This window comes from Notechis scutatus, chromosome 1, assembly GCF_049901735.1.
Source record: "Notechis scutatus isolate UNSWTSFEM ecotype Mainland chromosome 1, rNotScu1.2, whole genome shotgun sequence".
In the NCBI taxonomy this organism is placed as follows: domain Eukaryota; kingdom Metazoa; phylum Chordata; class Lepidosauria; order Squamata; family Elapidae; genus Notechis; species Notechis scutatus.
In genome coordinates, this window is record NC_142009.1 from 283,367,926 (window position 1) to 283,387,081 (window position 19,156).

The window sequence follows — 19,156 nt, forward strand, 5'->3', positions numbered from 1 at the left end:
TGAGACAGTCCAACACATAGCATCAGGGTGTAAAATGGAGACAGGAACAGCATATGCTGAACAGCACAACCAAGTAGTTGACATTGTATACCAAAATATCTGTTCAGTATTTAAGCTGTGTCAGCTTTGGAAGTCATATTAGCACCAGAAGCTTCCATGCTACCACATTCTTGAGCTTAGGAAGATGGGAGGGAGATTTCATAGAACGTATATGGTTAGAGATAATAGCATTCTTCTTTAAAGTCAAGGTCATGTTATTTCTGCACCTGGTGGAGGAGTGGTTGAATGGATGTCTCAAATTGGAACGGATGGTGATTGGGGCATGTCATGGAATGATGAGTGCAGGGGGTAGATTTGTAATTTTTACTTATTGGAGGAAAACCTAGAACTTTCAGATTCGGATTTTCCCAGATGTGCCAGTATGATAACTCTAATAAAATAGAACTTTGAGAAAATGCTTATCTTAGAGTTTTGTTGTTGGAGTTTGTTTTTCTGGAACGCTGACACTATGGTCATAGAGAATGGGCAAAGATCTTGTGGGACATGCAGATCCAGACAGACGATTCCTGCCAATTGATCAGACATCATGGTAGTAGATCAAGACCAGGATTCCAATGTAGTGATATATGTAGTGGTGCCTAGTAACAGCAACATCAGGAAGAAAGAGTAAAGAAGCTAGAGAAGCCTAATCATAACCCTAGTAATAACCCTAAAAAGGAAGATGGAAGACTGCACAAACATTGTCCAGGAGGATGGGATCCAGCAATGGCTTTTTAAAAAGAGGATGAAACCAGTGGTGGGATTCAAAAAAATTTTTTGCCGGTTCTGTGGGCATGGCTTGGTGGGTGTGGCAGGGAAAGATACTGTAAAATCTCCAGTTAGAGGTGGTATTTGCTGGTTCTCTGAACTACTCAAAATTTCCGCTATCGGTTCTCCAGAACTGGTCAGAACCTGCTGAATACCACCTCTGGATGAAACAGCACCTTTTTAAATGACACCAGGAATACTCACTTCCTGAAGCATGAGTTAACCATTGTCAGCAGCCATCCACACATGTCACCTCCAGGATGACCTTGACAAGCCAGGAGGGCATGAGTTTAATTCACAGGTGGCCATGCTTACAGCCTGAAGGATCCTGTCTACTTCCTCAGGTCCAACAGCATCAAATGGATAAGTCCATCCCCAGGCACTATGCTTGGCTTCCAACTGACAACGAATCCAAGTGATTTTATACACCAGATGCACAACAAATTCCTCTGGGCAGACTTGAAAGTACACTCCCAAGCCCCTTTGGCTAACCTTAAGTAAGGGTCTTGGTAACCTTAAAAAAGAGGACAAAGGTAACTTCCCCTTCAATCAAATTGCCTCTGCTCTGCTCAAGAAAATAATGTCCAGTATATGGCCATTATTTTGAATTGGGCCATAAATGACCTGGGATAAGACTATGATCACCATGGTGGCCATGAACACCTGAGTTGTTTCCAAGCCCAACCTTCAGTGTTACAAATCTCACAATACTTCTCCAAAGGTGGGGAGGGACATAATATCTTACTCTTTGAGGTGTTCTTAACTCTACCTCAAGCTTCCCTTACAAGTTAAGGAAGTAGATTTGCAGAGCTATTAAACATGGTCCTGAAATCACTACAATTGCCTATGGTAGTCATAGCACAAAACGCATCCCTACAGTTAAGTTGTCAACCTCATCTTATCCAACCTTTGTACCCCATAGCATGCTGTAGTGCTTCTGTACAGCACTGGGCTCTTCGTGACACCCCCTTGAATGGGGAAGTCAATAATGCAATATGTTGATTGTGGGAAGAAAAGTAAAAACTCTGAATGAATACAAGACTCTTCTATTATTCACAGCATTATTATGGAAAGATGCCTGGTACTCATAAAAGATAAATGAGGTATGAAGCATAAAGGGTGGGAGGTGAGCTAAAAACTAGCAAGAGAAGCAGAGAAAAAAGGAATGAGAGAAGTGGTGTTAAATGTAATAGAAGTTCCTTCTTTAACTGGCAAGGGAATGCAAAAGACATCAAAGCGGTTTTCCCATAAATCTATATGAAAATGAACTTCAGAGACTACTTTCCTTCTTTTATTGCTTTAAGTTCTCTTGCAGCCTGAAAAGGAATATACTTCAGAAGCTTTTCAAATTGCTTTGAGATATATAATAAACCAAGCCTATGTGGAGTTAAAGTTTATAGCTGCTTCTTCCTTATCCTCGTTGTCCTCTCGTCCTCCTCCTTCCAACAACAATTCTTCTCATCCTTTTGTTTTTCTGGGTATAGATTTAAACCCATACAAACTCCCCTCATTTTTTGTTGTAAAATTTATTACAGACTGAAGCCCCTGAAGACAATTTTCCTAGCCCTGCCACTATATTTCACTTGACAGGGTGATCATTAATAACTTCTCATCTGTGGACAGATATTCTATATTAATGCAGATAAATCAGATGCTGGGCTTTTAGAAAACATAGGAGCATTTTTTTTTTTTGTACAGCGATGATTATGCCTACACTTTCTCATTGTTCATAGAGTTTCAGAGTAAAACCAACAAAAGTAATCCTCAGTCCAGTGATGGGGTTCAAATTTTTTACTACCGGTTCTGTGGGCATGGCTTGGTGGGCGTATCAGGGAAAGGATACTGTAAAATCTCCAGTCAGAAGTGGTATTTGCTGGTTCTCCGAACTACTCAAAATTTCTGCTACCAGTTCTCCAGAACTGGTCAGAACCTGCTAAATACCACCTCTGCCTCAGTCCAAACAAAAGTTGAAAGTGTCGCATATAATACATTACATTGCATTTAATCGAGATCACATGCTACACAAGTAGATTTGAATTAGTCAATTTCAAATTGGCAGTTAGACTTCGTGCCTGACTGACTTTCTTCTGCTCACCCATTTCCATTTAATCTACATGGGTGATTCTATGTGTCGGGGTATTTGCAGCAAGGGGTCAATACACAATAGGGCCCTGACCATTTTTTACATGTTTTGTATATATAGCATATTGTCAAATGGTGTGGCTGTCAAGGCTGCCATCTTGATTATTATTATTATTTGACATAGTCCCATTGTAAATATCCACACTGGGAAGGTTTAGTTAAGCTTAAAAAGTTACAAAAATGTTGCAACTTCCCTCCACTTCCATCTCTACTCCGTTTTTTAACACTAGTATTTATTCCCAATGGTAATTGTGAATTATTACAATTATTAATTCCAGTCCTGTTTGATATAAAAAGATTTGGCAAATCCAACAGTGTCGAGTACTGACAAAAAGGATAATTTTCTATTCCAAAAATGGCATAATTTCACCAACTTTCTGAAGCTACAAAGAGTTTTTTCTCCAGAAAGATTCACATCAGAGTTCAGCCTTAAGGGTTTGAATCAATGTTTTAAAAATTAGCCACTTAATGCAGTGAGAAACACATTTAAGTAACTGATACAAGAGTGCAAAACAGCTCTTTTTAGCAGATATTTTGCAAACCTGTAGGGTACATCTGACAACTGTTCAAAGCATTATAAGCAGTGATAACATTATAAATGCAGTGAACCAGTCACTGCCATGTCTCTCTGGGGATTTTTTTTTAACAGCCCATGTGAATATTCCAATAGTTTCCAGTTTAAGGGGGGGGGGGAGAGAATCATTTCTTAAAATGCAAAAGACTTATGCAAATATTTGTTGGGGGTGGGAGGAATGTAATATAGGTCCCCTGAGTTAAACTGTTTACTGGGAAAAGCTAGCATTTAATTCATTCCATTGTTGAAGTCTATAAAACAGAGATATATTCTGAGAACAATAGCAGAGTTCAGTACTCCAAAGAAAATGCCAGCAAAAATAGAATTTGCTGAAGGATAGATTTGTAAATAAAGATTCACACTGTTTTTATTTATTTATTTGATTTGTCAATTGCTTACAAGATAATAGGTATAAGTATAAACATGAGTAAGAATAAAGGAAATGGGTACGAATAAATGGGGACAATAGGATAGGGACAGTAGGCACAATTGTGCACTTATGCACACCCTTAGGAATGGGGTGAGGTCAATAGTGGATAGTTTGAGGTTAAAGGAGTGGGGGTTAGAGGATGTAACAACAGAGTCAGGTAGTGCATTCCAGGCATTGACCACTCTGTTGCTGAAGTCGTACCTCCTGCCTTACAAGCAGAGGTGGTATTCAGCAGGTTCTGATCAGTTCTGGAGAACCGGTAGCGGAAATTTTGAGGAGTTCGGAGAACCAACAAATATCACCTCTGACTGGAAATTTTACAGTATCCTTCCCCTGCCACGCCCACCAAGTCACGCCCACAGAACCAGTAGTAAAAAAAAATGAATCCTACCACTGCTTACAAGGCATTGTTTGCTTTCAATTAGTTGATTTGGATTAAATAAATTTGGATTGATGGGAAAAGGAAAGAGTACCAAAAAAGAGAGCACTTGTGAAGCAGCTTCCACTTTACAGAAATCATTCACACTTTTCCAGATTTCTCAAGGCAGATACTTGGGAAATATTTATAAAAACACATATTTGTATCAAAATAGTGTGCAAAATTGTTATCATTAAATCATTCATTCCAAGAATGGTTGCTATTCTCAAATAATATGAACACCTATAGACTGATAGCTAACCACCCCTTGCCTGTTTGAGTGGGTATTGACTAATCAAATCATTTGTTTTTTTTTTATGAAACAAATTTTCTAGGTACACAACTGTGAATAGGTCTACAACAATAAATAGAAACACCAGGCAGTAATGAACTGCTAACTTATCTCAAAAAAGAGTACAGAAAAAAATAGGAAGATCAGGGGAGTTTATATTATGTATATGTATATGTATATGTATATGTATATGTATATGTATATGTATATGTATATGTATATGTATATGTATATGTGACTCCAGAAACAACTTGCACATATGTGTTACCTTTAGTATGATAGAATGTACCATTTCTTTATCCATTCTCCCCACAATATAGTTTATGCGTCTTAATGTTGAAACTGAGAACAATACCCTGCAGTTAGAAAAGGCAGTGGATGTATAACTTGTCAAACAAATTAAAAGACAAATCTTCACACTGATAGATACATATAGGCAGAATATATTTGCTGAACAGTATGCATGGTAATATGGACCTAGCAGCTTTTGGATGTTAGAAAATTAGTTTTCCAATGGTTTCTATAAACGGGAGATGAAGAGGAAAAGACCCCTGCAGGTCTTACTCTGGAAGCTAACACCCGATGCACAGGTCTCCCCTGGAAACTTCGATTGCAAGTCAAGCGTACCTAAGGATTAGAATTCTTTAGAAACGGGGGAATTGGTGGTGGTGGGAGATATACCCCATTGCAATATGGAGGCTAATCAAAGGATGCGGGAGACTGCATGCATCCGCAGGGGCCTTATGCCCTCCATCTGGATTGTAACCATCCTGTTAGTAATAAGTGTTGTCCTTAACTCCATGTACTTATATGAGATGCTAGTAGCTAAGAAAGGTAATATAAACAAAGAAATACCCCTCGATAAGGATGCAGTTGATGAGTGGTATTCACCAGACCCCACTGACCTGGAGGAACCCCAAGACCCGGAGGAGGGACAGGATAAGGAAAGGGAAATAAGGTCATGTGATATGTGTTTTATGGTACTACCCATCGGAAGGCATTTTATTTATAGTGTAACCAGGTTTCCTAATTGTTCCACCACTAATCTCCCTCAGTGTGAGCATGAGGGAACTAGATATTGGCAGTGCATGTACAACAACACGAGAGATGTCATCTTCTGCGCACTCCATGGGTACCCATTAGGCATGTCCGCATACCCCCAAAGTACAACAGATAAAGAAAGTCCGCCTAAGGAAAAGGCATTTGCAGGATTAGCTACATGTACTCAATGCCTAACTAATGAAGGGGCTCTACATGCCAGGACTAGGAAGCCAAATTCGTGTGCTCATTTCCATTTACCCTCCTGTGCATATGGTCAACAGACATATAAAAGTGCAATGGGATGGAGGGAGTTTTATGTTATAAAGATGATCTCCCATCAATCTTTCAAAGTGAAAGGCGAACTGAAAGATCAAGTGCTCCAGTTGCCAAAAATCCCTTATGCCCCAACAATTGCACAGTATGTATTAAATCTGTGTTGAAAGGGAGAACAGTTACCACAACTTTGGTGTATCATACCCATTACAGATGTGAGGGAAAAGTAACTCCTTGTTGCTATAAAGGAACCTGGTACTCTATCTGTGGCGAGAAGGATGAATGTTATGACCCCAGGATTAATCCAGCACAAACATGGTTGGTAGCTAGAAGTAGAGGCTTGAGTAGTGGCCCGATCATTTCCCAGATGCAGATATTGTCAGCCACTAGCCCAGGTACCATTTCGTTTGATGTCTGCAAAGTGGCCCAGTGGCCCACTTCCTGTGGGTCTTCCTTGTCATGGCACAGAACATATACTCAATCTGATGTTTATATTTGCCCTTATAACCACCCAGTAGGGACTGGAAAGGGGGACTGTAGGAACATGGATGAGAGATTCTGTCCAACCTGGGATTGTGTTGCATGGGCCACTTATGCTTCAAATAAGGGCAAGGGAACTTATCTCCAGATAACAAGGGTACATGCGCTCACAAATTGTATGCCATATCAATGTAATTATGTCAACATTACTATACCTAACCCTCAGCAATGGATTTCCAAATATGGGTCAACAATGGGAATTAGATTGTGGGCACAAGGCACTGATCCAGAGGGTATCATACATCTGTCTCTGGAAACCAGGTATCATCCTACTAGAAAATATACTAGATATTTCTCTGAATTTTGGAAGGAAGTTGATATCGAGTTTCAACCATCCCAGCAGGCTCGCAATTTATTTCTGGAATTGGCCTCTACCATAGCACATACTTTAAATGTTACTAGCTGCTACATTTGTGAGGGGTACTAAAATGGGGGACCAATGGCCATGGACAGCCCAGGATTGGGACTACTCAATCAACTATAATTTAACGGCCATGCCCAGGCATCAGCCTCAGTCCAGGTGGGAACTAGATACTCCCATTGTGGCCCAATGGTGTTTGGCAAACTCACAGGGGGAGGGACCATCAGTAGGGGAAACAGACTGTCTAGAATTACATGAATGGAATCAAATCACCAATTCTTGGCAGTACTGGCCAAATAATACAAACCAATTCTGGTCCAATTATTCCTTGGAGAACATTACTGTAGCCCCTCCCGGTGTACACTGGATTTGTGGCATTATGGCTTATAGTACTCTACCCTTGAAATGGAAAGGAGCATGTACTTTAGGTATCATTAATCCTGCCTTCTTTATGTTACCACTTAATCATCCCCAAGTAGTAAAAGCTGACCATTGGAAAAGTAGACAACTAAAAGCAGATTATAAGATAGGGGATTGGAGTGATGATGAGTGGCCTCCTGAACGGATCATTCAATATAAGTTATTAGCCACTTAGGCCGCTGATGGCACTTATGGCTATGGCACCCCAATATATATGCTAAACCACATTATCCGATTACAAGCGGTTGTAGAATTGATTGCAAATGAAACAGCTCAATCTCTACGTACAATAGCAATCCAGCAGAACAAGTTTAGAGATGCAATATACCAAAATCATCTGGCCCTAGATTTCCTCTTAGCCACTAAAGGGGGAGTGTGTACAAAATTAAACTTTACAAATTGCTGTCTGGAATTCGAATATAGTGGTGAAATCATTTTTTTAAAAAAACAATTTTATTGATTTTTTAAAAACAAACAAAACAAACAAAACATAAAAACATCAGCTCTCTTCCATATATATATACAAACAGTGTGTCGGTTGGTTCATCAGTTTTGTGCATTCATTTCATAGTCTCAATTACAGTTACCTTACATAATAACTCATATTGTCAATCCAAACTTATATATCCTAGTATCGCTATTAGAAAATCATTTGACTATAATTTTATTCATTCATACTTTATGAGATAACTATAATTTAAATAGTTTATTCTATAGCAAATCATATAATCATACCAAATCTATCCTGAAAACATTTTATAGATATGATGTCAAATAACAAAAGAAAAAGAAAAAGCAAAGATATTCCTTGTTATCTAACATTCTAAATATTCTATTATTTTATTTAATCATCCAACCATTGATAGAAAAGGTCCCAAATTTCATAAAATTGTTTATCCTCTTGCTCTCTAATTTCAAATGTCAATCTACTCAGCACATTCCAATATTTTCTTAATAATTTCTTCCTGCAATGGTATTTTCTAATTTTTCCAATTTTTAGCAAATACAATCCTAGTCGCTGTTAATACATTTACAACCAGATATTTCAAGTCTTTACTGTATGTATCTGGTAAGATTCCCAATTAAAAAAAAACCTCCGGTTTCAAATCTATGCATTTCTTTGTCATTTTTTCCAACCACATGCGGATTTTAGTCCAATATTTTCTAGCATCCTCACAAGTCCACCACATATGGTAATATGAGCCAGGTATCTGATGACATTTCCAGCATTTTTCAGATTTATTCTTGAACATTCTTGCTATCCTCGTCGGGGGAAAGGGCCACCTGTAAAACATCTTATACAAATTTTCTTTATAAGCTGTTGACATTGTCATTTTATAATTTTGCGACCATAATTTTTGCCCATTTCTCTAAATCAATCCCATATCCAAAATTCTTCCCCCAAACAATCATAGTTTCTTTAACTTGTTCTTCCTCTAGCTTAATTCCCAATAAATAACCATATAATTTTTTGATCACCTTCTCATCGGTACCTGTCAAGATCTTATCTAAATCAGTCTGTTTATCATAAAATCCCTCTGTTTTAGAATCTTCATCATACCTTGAGTGTATTTGCGCATATGAAAACCAATTCATCTTTATACCTTGTTCCTCTAAATTTTGTATCAATTTAAGTTCACTCTTTTCATCCAATAGTTCCCCATATCTAACTGTTTGTTTCTTCTTATAAATTATAGGATAGGAAAATGCTTCAATAATCGATAACCAAACTGGAATTTTCAAATAACATTGTCTTTTTATCTTCTCCCAGTTTAACCACAAAGACTCCCGTATATAATGTCTTCTAAAATAACCCTGTGTTTTAGTTCCCTTATACCATAAAAAAGCATGCCAACCCAACAGCAAATCATGACCTTCTAGTGTCAACAATCTAGTCTTTCTTAATGTTATCCATTCCTTGACCCACATCAAATTTGCAGCTTGGTAGTACAACTCCCAATTAGGCAGGCCAAAACCTCCTCTAATTCTAGCATCTTGCAGAAGCTTTAGCTTTATTCTCGCTTTCTTACCTTGCCATATATACTTCAGCATAATTTTATTTAAGTCTTCAAAATAGTCTTTTCCAAGCCTAATTGGTATTGTTTGAAACAAAAATAAGATTCTGGGTAAAATATTCATCTTGATTGTTGAAATTCTCCCTATTAATGACAATTGTAAGTTTTCCCATTTCTTCAAATCTAAAGCTATCTGTTGTTTAAGTTTAATATAATTATTCTCTTTTAATGTACTACATCTTGATGTCAAGTATATCCCCAAATACTTGACCTTGTTCGTGACTTGGATTTTCAACAGGTCTGCCAGTTCTTCTCTTTGTCTTAGTAGCATGTTCTTTGTCAAGATCTTTGTTTTGTCTTTATTTATTTTCAAACCAGCCACCTCGCCATATGTCTCTATCTTTTCCAGTAGCTTTGGAGCTATTTCTAAAGGGTCTTCCAAAATGAAGACTAAGTCATTAGTCTTGCAGTTTGAATTCTTCCTTTTTAATTTTCATTCCTTTTATGCTTTTATCATCTCTAATATTTCTATTCAACACTTCCAAGGTCAATACAAATAGCAAAGGAGATAGGGGACATCCTTGTCTTGTGCCTTTTCTTATATTAATAAAGTCTGTAAGTTCTCCCTCCATCATTACCTGATATTGGTGAAATCATTGAACAAAGTGCTAGACGTATAGAAAATGTTGCGCATGTACCTGTTCACAAATGGAATGGGTTTGAATTTGGCAAGATATTTGGATCTTGGTTCCCTAAATTACCCGGCCTCCAAGCCATAGTTGCACTCATTGGAATGATAGCAGCAGGATGTGTTATTCTACCATGTATTCTCCCCATCTTTGTGTGAGTAATTTCCAACAGTTTTTCTATGCTGGTAGAAAAGAAGGCTGCAGACAAGGCTATGTTTTTGTGGGAATATGAGAAATTGAACACAATAGAAGATATCTCTCACATCTATGAAACTCCACAATAATCTAAGGATTTAAGTGAAGTTTCAAAGGGGGGGATGAAGTAGGGTAGAAAATTACCAGAAAAGTATTCTTATCATTAGCAGAAGTTCCTTAGCTTATATCGCAGACATTATAGACGTTGCTTCATATGATATTGTGAAAATCAGGAAATCTGCTGAATCTAAGTAAGCATTATGACCTATGAACTAGATATTTTCTGTAAACAGCTAAATGGCAAGGGTGGCAAGGGTGGGTATGGAAAATAACAGATGGTGTAAAATAAGCACGTATATGCTGAATTGTGCAAAATGACTAATTAGACTTACTTCTCCCTTTTGTAGTAAATATGTTATGGTATAGCCTGATAAGAAAAAACGTCCTGGGAAAAGCTGAGATTGTGAGCTGCATAAAAGCAACCCCTCAGGAATAGCCGGGGGTTCAGAATTAGTCATGCTAATGCTCTGAACCTTTTGCACAAATAAACCTGTATTCTCCTACCCTTCGTGGTCTTGTGTCCTGATTTGAAAGCAGGATCTGCTGCAACAATGTCATTTATAGTTTTAAAAACTTTTAGCAGTTCGAGGTTGAACTGAGGAGAATGACAATCATATGTACTACAATACAATTGGTTATTTTTGTTATGAACTTAAGTTTGGACTTCTGATAGTATATATACATTCAATTGTATTTAAAGTTTATTTCTCTTTCTTTTGTCATAGAAATTTATCTTTCATATGGTTCAGTGGTAGGATTCATTTTTTTTAACTACCGGTTCTGTGGGCGTGGCTTGGTGGGTGTGGCATAGGAATGATACTGTAAAATCTCCAGTCAGAAGTGGTATTTGCTGGTTCTCCAAACTACTCAAAATTTCCACTACCAGTTCTCCAGGACTGGTAGAACCTGCTAAATACCACCTCTGATGTGGTTATTTTGATTGTACAAAACAAGATAGGTTTTTAAAGGTCTTTGGTCATTGCATACACAGGTGCAATTATAATGTGAAGAAATAATGATTTTACTGAGTCTGCTTTCTGAATTTTAGATAGAATTTGATAGTGAATGACAATAGCAGTACAAAAATAACAGAAGTAGAATAGAAGTAATAGTAGGATTTTCTGCTTGTATTATGTATTGACAATGTGAGGGTGAAGGACAGAGTTGATTATAAATTTATCCTATAAACAAATGCAACCTGCAGATATGGGTTAGAGAGTAAGAACTTGATTAGTCAAATATACCTGAAATATATGAAAATTAGAAATAAACTTTTTAAATCTAAAGTCTATCAGACTTCATAAGAGGTCCAGGGATAGAAAGTTCAAGATGAGGCAATTAAAATTAAAAGCTCAATCCTTAGAGCATTGTCTTAGAATTTGAAATGGTTTTAAAATGCTATGTTTGCATTCTTGTAAATGACTCAGATCTATTAGAATGGATAGCATATAAATCTCTAAATAAATGAAATGAATCAATCAATAAAAATAAACCAGAGGAACATATAAAGGATTTTGTCTTGCACTGGTGTGAGGGGTTTATATATGAGCTTGTCAGCATATCTGCTACCGTGATTTTCTGATTCCTATTTCCAATGTTCTATAAAACGTAAGACAACATTAATATGTATTCATTCATATGAATAGCATGAAAGTCATGTTTCTGTCAGCTCTTTCTCTTCCACATCATGATTGAAAGTGTGAAGAGATTTTCAAAAGATCAACAAGACATTTGCTGCTGACTTTCATTATTTAAGTGAACAGAATTACATTAGCTTAATATAATTAGAATTGTGTCTGTGAAATGGAAGAGCACCCTTATATAGTTGGGGCCTACTTTTGATGTCTTTCACTTAAATATGCTTTTTAAAAGAAGATGTGTCATATTTTCTGATTTTTCGGTTAATTAAAATTGAATCCCTACAGTTGCATGTCAACAAAATGAAATCCCCTGCTAGGTTGTTTACATTTTCTGATGTAATACTCTGAGTTGGATCAGAGAGTCAAATAAGTGGTGATGGAGGATGTGGAAGTTATATTTCTGAGACAATTTTGAAAACTGAATTAAAGCCATGGACAGATGCAAGAATACCAGGAGTGAAAGAGATCAGAGGGACAAATGCTTAAGCTTCTGTTTATTTGATAAATAAATACAACTGAAGATAAACCTAATGAGAAAAACCTAATGAGCTCTACTCTAAAGTAAGAATGGATTGAACCAATTCACATCATAATCTTCATATAAATGCTTGCTTGGAGAAGGAGTTAGATTTAACATCAAAAAATCTCTGTTTAGAATTAAACCCAACCTCAGAAACTTTAAGGTCTGTGGACTTCAATGCCCTGAATTTCCCTACCAGCCTGAAGTTCACAAGTCTTAATATTGCCAAGATTGGACACCTCTAGGTTAAATTAATCAACTTAGTTTGCTGTGTTTATATCTATATCTATATTCTCTCTCTCTCTCTCTCTCTCTCTCTCTATCTATCTATCTATCTATCTATCTATCTATCTATCATCTATCTAATTGAAATTGGACAGTTTACTTGGGCTGTATTATTAATTTCAAGCCTTCTACATTTGCTCTGTTTAATTCTTCTTCTTTATTACAAACAGCAATATAGCCATGGGTGGGCTGCTGGGGGTTCATAGGGGTTCAAGAGAGCCCCTAGCTAAGATTCTGTGCAGTATGGAGAACCCCCAAATCCCACTCCTGACTGGCCCCATCCACCCCTCCCCTCCCCTCCCAGGAGTCCCCATGCGGCCTGTTTTAGATCCAGGTAAGTTCAGGGCATGCACAGAGGCTCAGGGAGGGGAAAAACAGGCCTTCCAGAAGTTCAGGAAAGCTTAAAATGGGCCTGTTTCTGGCTTCCAGAGAGCCTCCGGAGCCTGGGGAGGCCATTTTTGTCCTCCCGGAGGCTCGTGGAAAGCCTGCAGAGCCTGGGGAGGGCAAAATGGCCCCCCCACCATGGTGCAACTAGGCCATGCCCACTATGGCTATGCCCACCCAGCAACTGGGCAGAGAACCCATTGCTAAAAATTTTGAAGACTACTCCTGAATATAGTCTCTTAGATGTCAACTCGGGAGCAGTTCCATTGACTTGAGACTTGAAAAAGAGCAGACAGCCCGCCATTAGTGGGGATACCAAACCCATTTTTGCTTCTCCCTCAGTCTCTAGGATAAAATAATGCTGCCAAAATATGACAACAAAATGGTAATTTGTGGAGGAAAGGTTTTCTTTAAAAAACCCAACAATTTAAAGTGATGCATTAAGTCTCAGTGAAGCTTAGCAAAAACACAGTTCCAAAGTATTTAAGTCATTGAATTTGGACCAAAGAAATTTGAGTACAATCCTGACTCAAGCAAGCCTTTATTGCTAACTTGCAACCAATCTGTTATGTTATGTGAGATATAAAGAACAGAAGGAAAGGACCAATGTTTTTGGATTGGAGTTGTTGTAGTGATATTACTGAGTACACCTCCTGTAGCCTTTGGAACTCCCCCTCTAAGAAAACGATTTAAAGAGGTCAATGTTCCTGCCACAGCAACGAAGACTTTCCACATCTACTTATACAGGATTGCCACCTTAATTTATTAATATTTAATTTTTGTTTGACTTTATTTCTTCTATTTCCTTGCTTCTTCCTCAGAAAGCTTCTTATACTTTTTTAGGCTCTCTGATGAATATCCTGTTTGAATCTAATATCACATTTCTGAGTAAATACAAATAGCTTGCTTGTTTCTCTACTCAGGCAGAAATATTTTGCTTGCAAATATATTGCTCATGCTTGAATATCACTTCTACTTAGAGAAATTCTAATTATCCTTGCATTTTGAATAAGCCTAGAATACTGCATAGAGTTAGAAAGGGCCTTACAGACAATGAAGTCCACTTTTCCTCTCCTGATGTAATTTCAGCATCCCCTCAGATCATTCCTGTTTTAAAAAACATCTAACAAAGGAAGGGTTCAGTCTTTCAAGGCTAGTTGGCTAATTTCCTTTTCTAGCAGTTTGAATCCTTTATTTTGGATCTTACCAACAGAAATAAATTTGTCCTTTTGCTCGTATGTGAATTGTTCCCAATAGTAAGGCTCAGAGTAAAGAATCCTGTTTTTTGTGTTTGGTTTGGTTTGGTTGTTTTGTTTTAGTATGGTTTGGTTTGGTTTGGTTACTACGTGCCATAAACCCTTTAATGCTTCTAATCTGTAGTGCTGAAATATAATGACACTACTTCTCCTCCCCTCCCCTCCCTTATCCTCTCCTCTCCCCTCCTCTCCTTTCCTCTCCTCTCCAAATTAGAAGAAAGAGATGTAAAGTTTCTCCTTGGCTTGACTCAGCTCTTTTACCTACCCACAACCAAAGGTCCCAAATGGCCACCTGCTTCCTCCAGGGACACCATTTCATCACCAACACTTTCCTTAAAGATTGGTTTTGAAAGTGCCATCAGATTCTCCCCGGTTATCTAATTTTCCCAAGCCCTACCTTCTCCTTGACCCAGCCTTCTTAATACTTTGATATGAGCTGTTGAAATCCAAACCCTTAATTGCTATTCAATTTTCCAGGCATCCTTGGCTGCTACCCTTTAAACCATCCTGAGCAACAAGGGGCAGTGTTGGGAAACTGGAAAGATGACTGGGCCTTTGTCTGACTTTTGCAACAGGTAGTTCAGGGATATTAAAGATCTCAAACATATGTGCCAATATTTCAGTGGCTTATGAGTCATCACAGCTGGGAGCATTTTGAAATAGTTATGTGTAAGATACATTTATTAAAAGGTCAACCATTCCCCCCCCCCCTACTCCTACAGGAGAATTTTAGACATTTGTTTCAAATGCCAGGGATTATAGTCTTCCATTCTACTTCTCACACCTAAGCAACACCATCCATTTCAGCACTATGACCAGAGGCAATTTGTTCTGAATTTATGAACAAATGACAAATTAAAAAGGAAGAATGAAAACAAAACACCAAACCATATGCCAGATGTCCAATAAACTACATGTTTGGAAAGGGCATAGACTTGTGAGATAATGAACATTTATTATTTTGTAGCTCCAAGCTTTACAATAAGTTTTTAACAGAGCACTCCTCTACCTTTCTATTCAGAATTCCACTGAGATTAATAAAACTTACTTCTAGGTAAGCAATTATAGGACTAAATCCTAAAATTGAATCTTTTAATCGATTAAGATCCATTAAGAATTTTAATTAGTAAAGTTCAGCAATAAACAGACAAGAAATGGAAAAGGGCCTGAAATTGAATACTATACCAAACAATATTTTTGGATTTGTCAGTGTTTTTCTTTTTCTATTTTTTCCCCCTATTTCATTCTCTGGTTGTTTTAGAAGTTCCTTTAGAAGTTCTTCAACACTTCCGCTTTAGGTGTTCTTGAATTAATATTGTTGGAAGAGAATGGTTGTCCCATATTTCTATATTTCCAGATCTGAAAAAGTTTTCTGGGAAGCGTTGCTATCACATGCTATCACAACTTTGAGGAAGGAAAACATAGGGAGCAATGGTGGGATTCAATTTTTTTTTACTACCAGTTCTGTGGGTGTGGCTTGGTGGGCGTGACAGGGGAAGGATACTATAAAATCTCCAGTCAGAGGTAGTATATGCCAGTTCTCCGAACTACTCAAAATTTCCACTACCAGTTCTCCAGAACTGGTCAGAACCTGCTGAATACCACCTCTGATAGGGAGTCAAGAAGGCTGCAGAAAGCTATGGAGGTTTACAGGGAAAAATGGGATTCTTACACACACCCCTTAAACATCCCATATCTAAGATAAATGCAGAAAGCAAGCATTCCACTGCAACAGGATTCTCCAAAGTCTTTCAATATTGACCCACAGGGATCTGTTCAAGGAGCCAATGTTGTTATTGCTGTTGTTATTCATAGTATCTAATCATAGCTAAAATCAAATTAGATAAAGAAATATTTAGTATGTTAATTTTATATAATGAATATTTGGGGGTTGATAAACAGTCTGAAACTTCACAAAGGGATCAATAGCTGAAGGGTTTTTAATCTCTATAATATAGGGTTCACAGTGAACTATAATATATGTGAACTATAAGTGTTCACAGAGAACATTTGTATCTTGAGGATGACACAGACTGGACTAACATGGTAGTTAACATGGGGGTTTTCTGAAACCATCTATAATAACAATTATTTTCTCTCCTTTCTTAACTTCTTAATGACTGGAACCTAGGAGTGTATTTTACAAAACCAGGTTCCTCTAGATGGCTTTGAACCTTGCAACTGACTGACAAGCTGATAATGTTAATGGGATATTTACCCTATATTCCAACAGGATACCTCATAGCAGAAGATATATACGCTTATATCTTTGTGGTTCCTGATTCTATCAAATAGAATGAGAGTAGTTCAAAACAGGGTGAAGTATTCAGGGGTGGCACATTTTACTGGCAGGAAAAAATGATAACATTGAACATTGAGATCTAGATATGTAGGAATAGCTTGCAAACATACAAGCCATGGATTTGAACTACCCTGCAAGGAAGGAGTTCACTAGTGAACATTTCCCATCTCTTCTTCCACTTCCTGATTGCTTTGAAAAAAACTCTCAAGAACACCTTGAATTTTGAAATCAGGGCTTTCTGGGTCCAGTAGAGTTCATTCTATTTCATTCATCAACAAAGACTTCACCAGTTTTGGATAAAAGGCTTTTTTCCATGCTTCGTTTTATTTGTGAGAAACAAAATCTATATTTCATAATGAAGAAAAAAAAATTCAGATCCTATCAAATGGAAATTTTGCTGCATTTTTACCTGCTCTCTAATTTCCTACCTATCACACAACATCAACCACAACCCAGCAGTAATGTGCGTCAGAATCCTTCTTCTCTTACCTTTTAAAAGCAAAGTATTCCCTTCCTCCTGATTCTCCACTATGCGTAACACAGTTCAGCAAATTTGTTTTTTGTATTATAACAATTTCTTTCTCATTGGACAGCCTGCTGCCATAATCCTCAATCTCCCTGTTCTATTTCACTCAGCTAGCTCAGGGAGAAACCTTCAAACAGAGCTTTGTTGCTTTGATAGCTTGCTACACTACGAGGAATTGATGTGGTAACACTTTTCACAAGGCTAGCCAGATCAACACTACGGTGAACTTAAGATTTTGTGCTTCTCTTTTTATTGCAACAAGGTTGGACAGTTGAGACCAGGACTTCTGAGGCAGAGAGAGTAAGCATCAATAGGCTGGTGTTCTCAAGGTTAATTGGCTAAGTGAGGTTGAATATGTTTGGGATTCTGTGGGGATTGAGGACAAACTGTGAGTAACATGGATTGGAAAATGTAGTGGGAATGATTTGCAAGTAAAAAGGATGAGGAAAGCAGAGTTTGATATTTCAATGCAAAAATTATTTTAATCAGTTAATTGATGAAAAGACAAATGTCTATTCAGTGATACTCTACTCAACAGACAATTTTAATCAAATCCTTTCTATTTGTCACCAATAGAACATTTGTACATCAATTATTATGAACCTGATTTACTGGTTTCCATTAGAATAAGTCTTTCTATTTTTTAATGTGAAATAGATAAACAAATGTTTGCTTCATGCTTTAACCAAATTCTGTTGATAAATGTGAAAAATGCAGCTTTTGAAAGAAATGAAAATGCTACCCACTGATCGGCTTCCTAAAAGCAGAACCTCCTAGATCTGAATATGGATTAGTCTCCCTAATGTGACAGCACATTCCAAGGCGTAGCTCTTAATATTCAAAGTATTTGCATTTTTATGCAGTAGGTATTTCTGAGTGTAAATCAGATGGTTTTGATTAAGTGCATATGGGAGAGAGGCTCAAGAAATATGCTGGTGGAAATCAGAGCACATTCTGAAATGTGGAGCCTTTTGAAGCACAGAGAGCAAATATCTAAATATTGGGAAACATTGCAATATTCTTGGCACGCCTGCCTTCTGAAAGAACATTTTATTTTCTTGTCAGTGACTTTGGAATTTGCACCACAGTTGTTCAATGACTAAGGAAAGTCATGCCAAGAGAGATAAAGTTTTGTTTTAAGGGCAAAGACATAAAATAAGGACCAGCAGAACAATTGTACACCTGTTTCCCATAGTAAAAAGGTATCTCAAATCTGCTTTCCCTTGAAAAATTTGGCCAGGGAATGTATTTCAAAAGCTCAATGGCCCACAACATTATCCCCAGTGCTCTGTGCTGTGTGCCTAATTGGGCTTTTTCACATTTGCATAAGCATGATGCTTCATGATTAATGCATGAAGCACAGCATGGAGCCCTGTACCAATTCATCTGTATATTCATCCCTGCATTATGCCCAAAGTGTAATCCATCATATCTGTAGCTATGGTTATGTTATTGAAAATCAAACTCTATAAATTTAATTTAAAAATGCCATCTGCAACTTAAAGCTCTTTTGTCTGAAGGAGAGGAAGAGGAAAAGTTAAGTGTTCTGCTGCCTCTGATACATACACCTATGTTGTAATGACAGATATATTTCTCTCTCTCTCTCTCCTCTATTTTATTATTATTTTCAAAAGTATCAAGTGTGTCATTATACTGCTGGGAAGTTTACAAGATCAGATAAAACATGAAGATATTGTTGTATTAACCTAATTAGTATTTCTTCTCTTTACTCTTGGGTCTGCTTTAACCCGATCTAAATGGCAAATAGCTCCTCTAAAAGAGCAACAGGGTGTTAATAATTCAACACCACATCCTCTCACAGATGGACAGTGAGCCCCAAAGTGAAAAACTGATGACAAAATAGAAAGTGAGTTTTTTTTTAAAAAAGAAGCCAATTTTAGTCTAGCTCAAATCAGATATGTACAAAATGCTCCATGTTATACTGGTTTTGCTATATCATATTATGTGAGGTGTAAATCTTGGTTC

The 19,156-nt window shown here is 37.4% G+C and overlaps 1 long non-coding RNA gene across 1 annotated transcript; it reads right to left on the reverse strand.

Moving 5' to 3' along the window:
* Window positions 1-8,834: 8,834 nt before the first annotated feature.
* Window positions 8,835-9,760, reverse strand: LOC148133414 (uncharacterized). Its single transcript, XR_015746764.1, has 2 exons — window positions 9,030-9,760; window positions 8,835-8,964 (listed from the first exon to the last, which is right to left on the reverse strand). It is a non-coding gene; the product is annotated as an uncharacterized LOC148133414 (long non-coding RNA).
* Window positions 9,761-19,156: the final 9,396 nt, after the last annotated feature.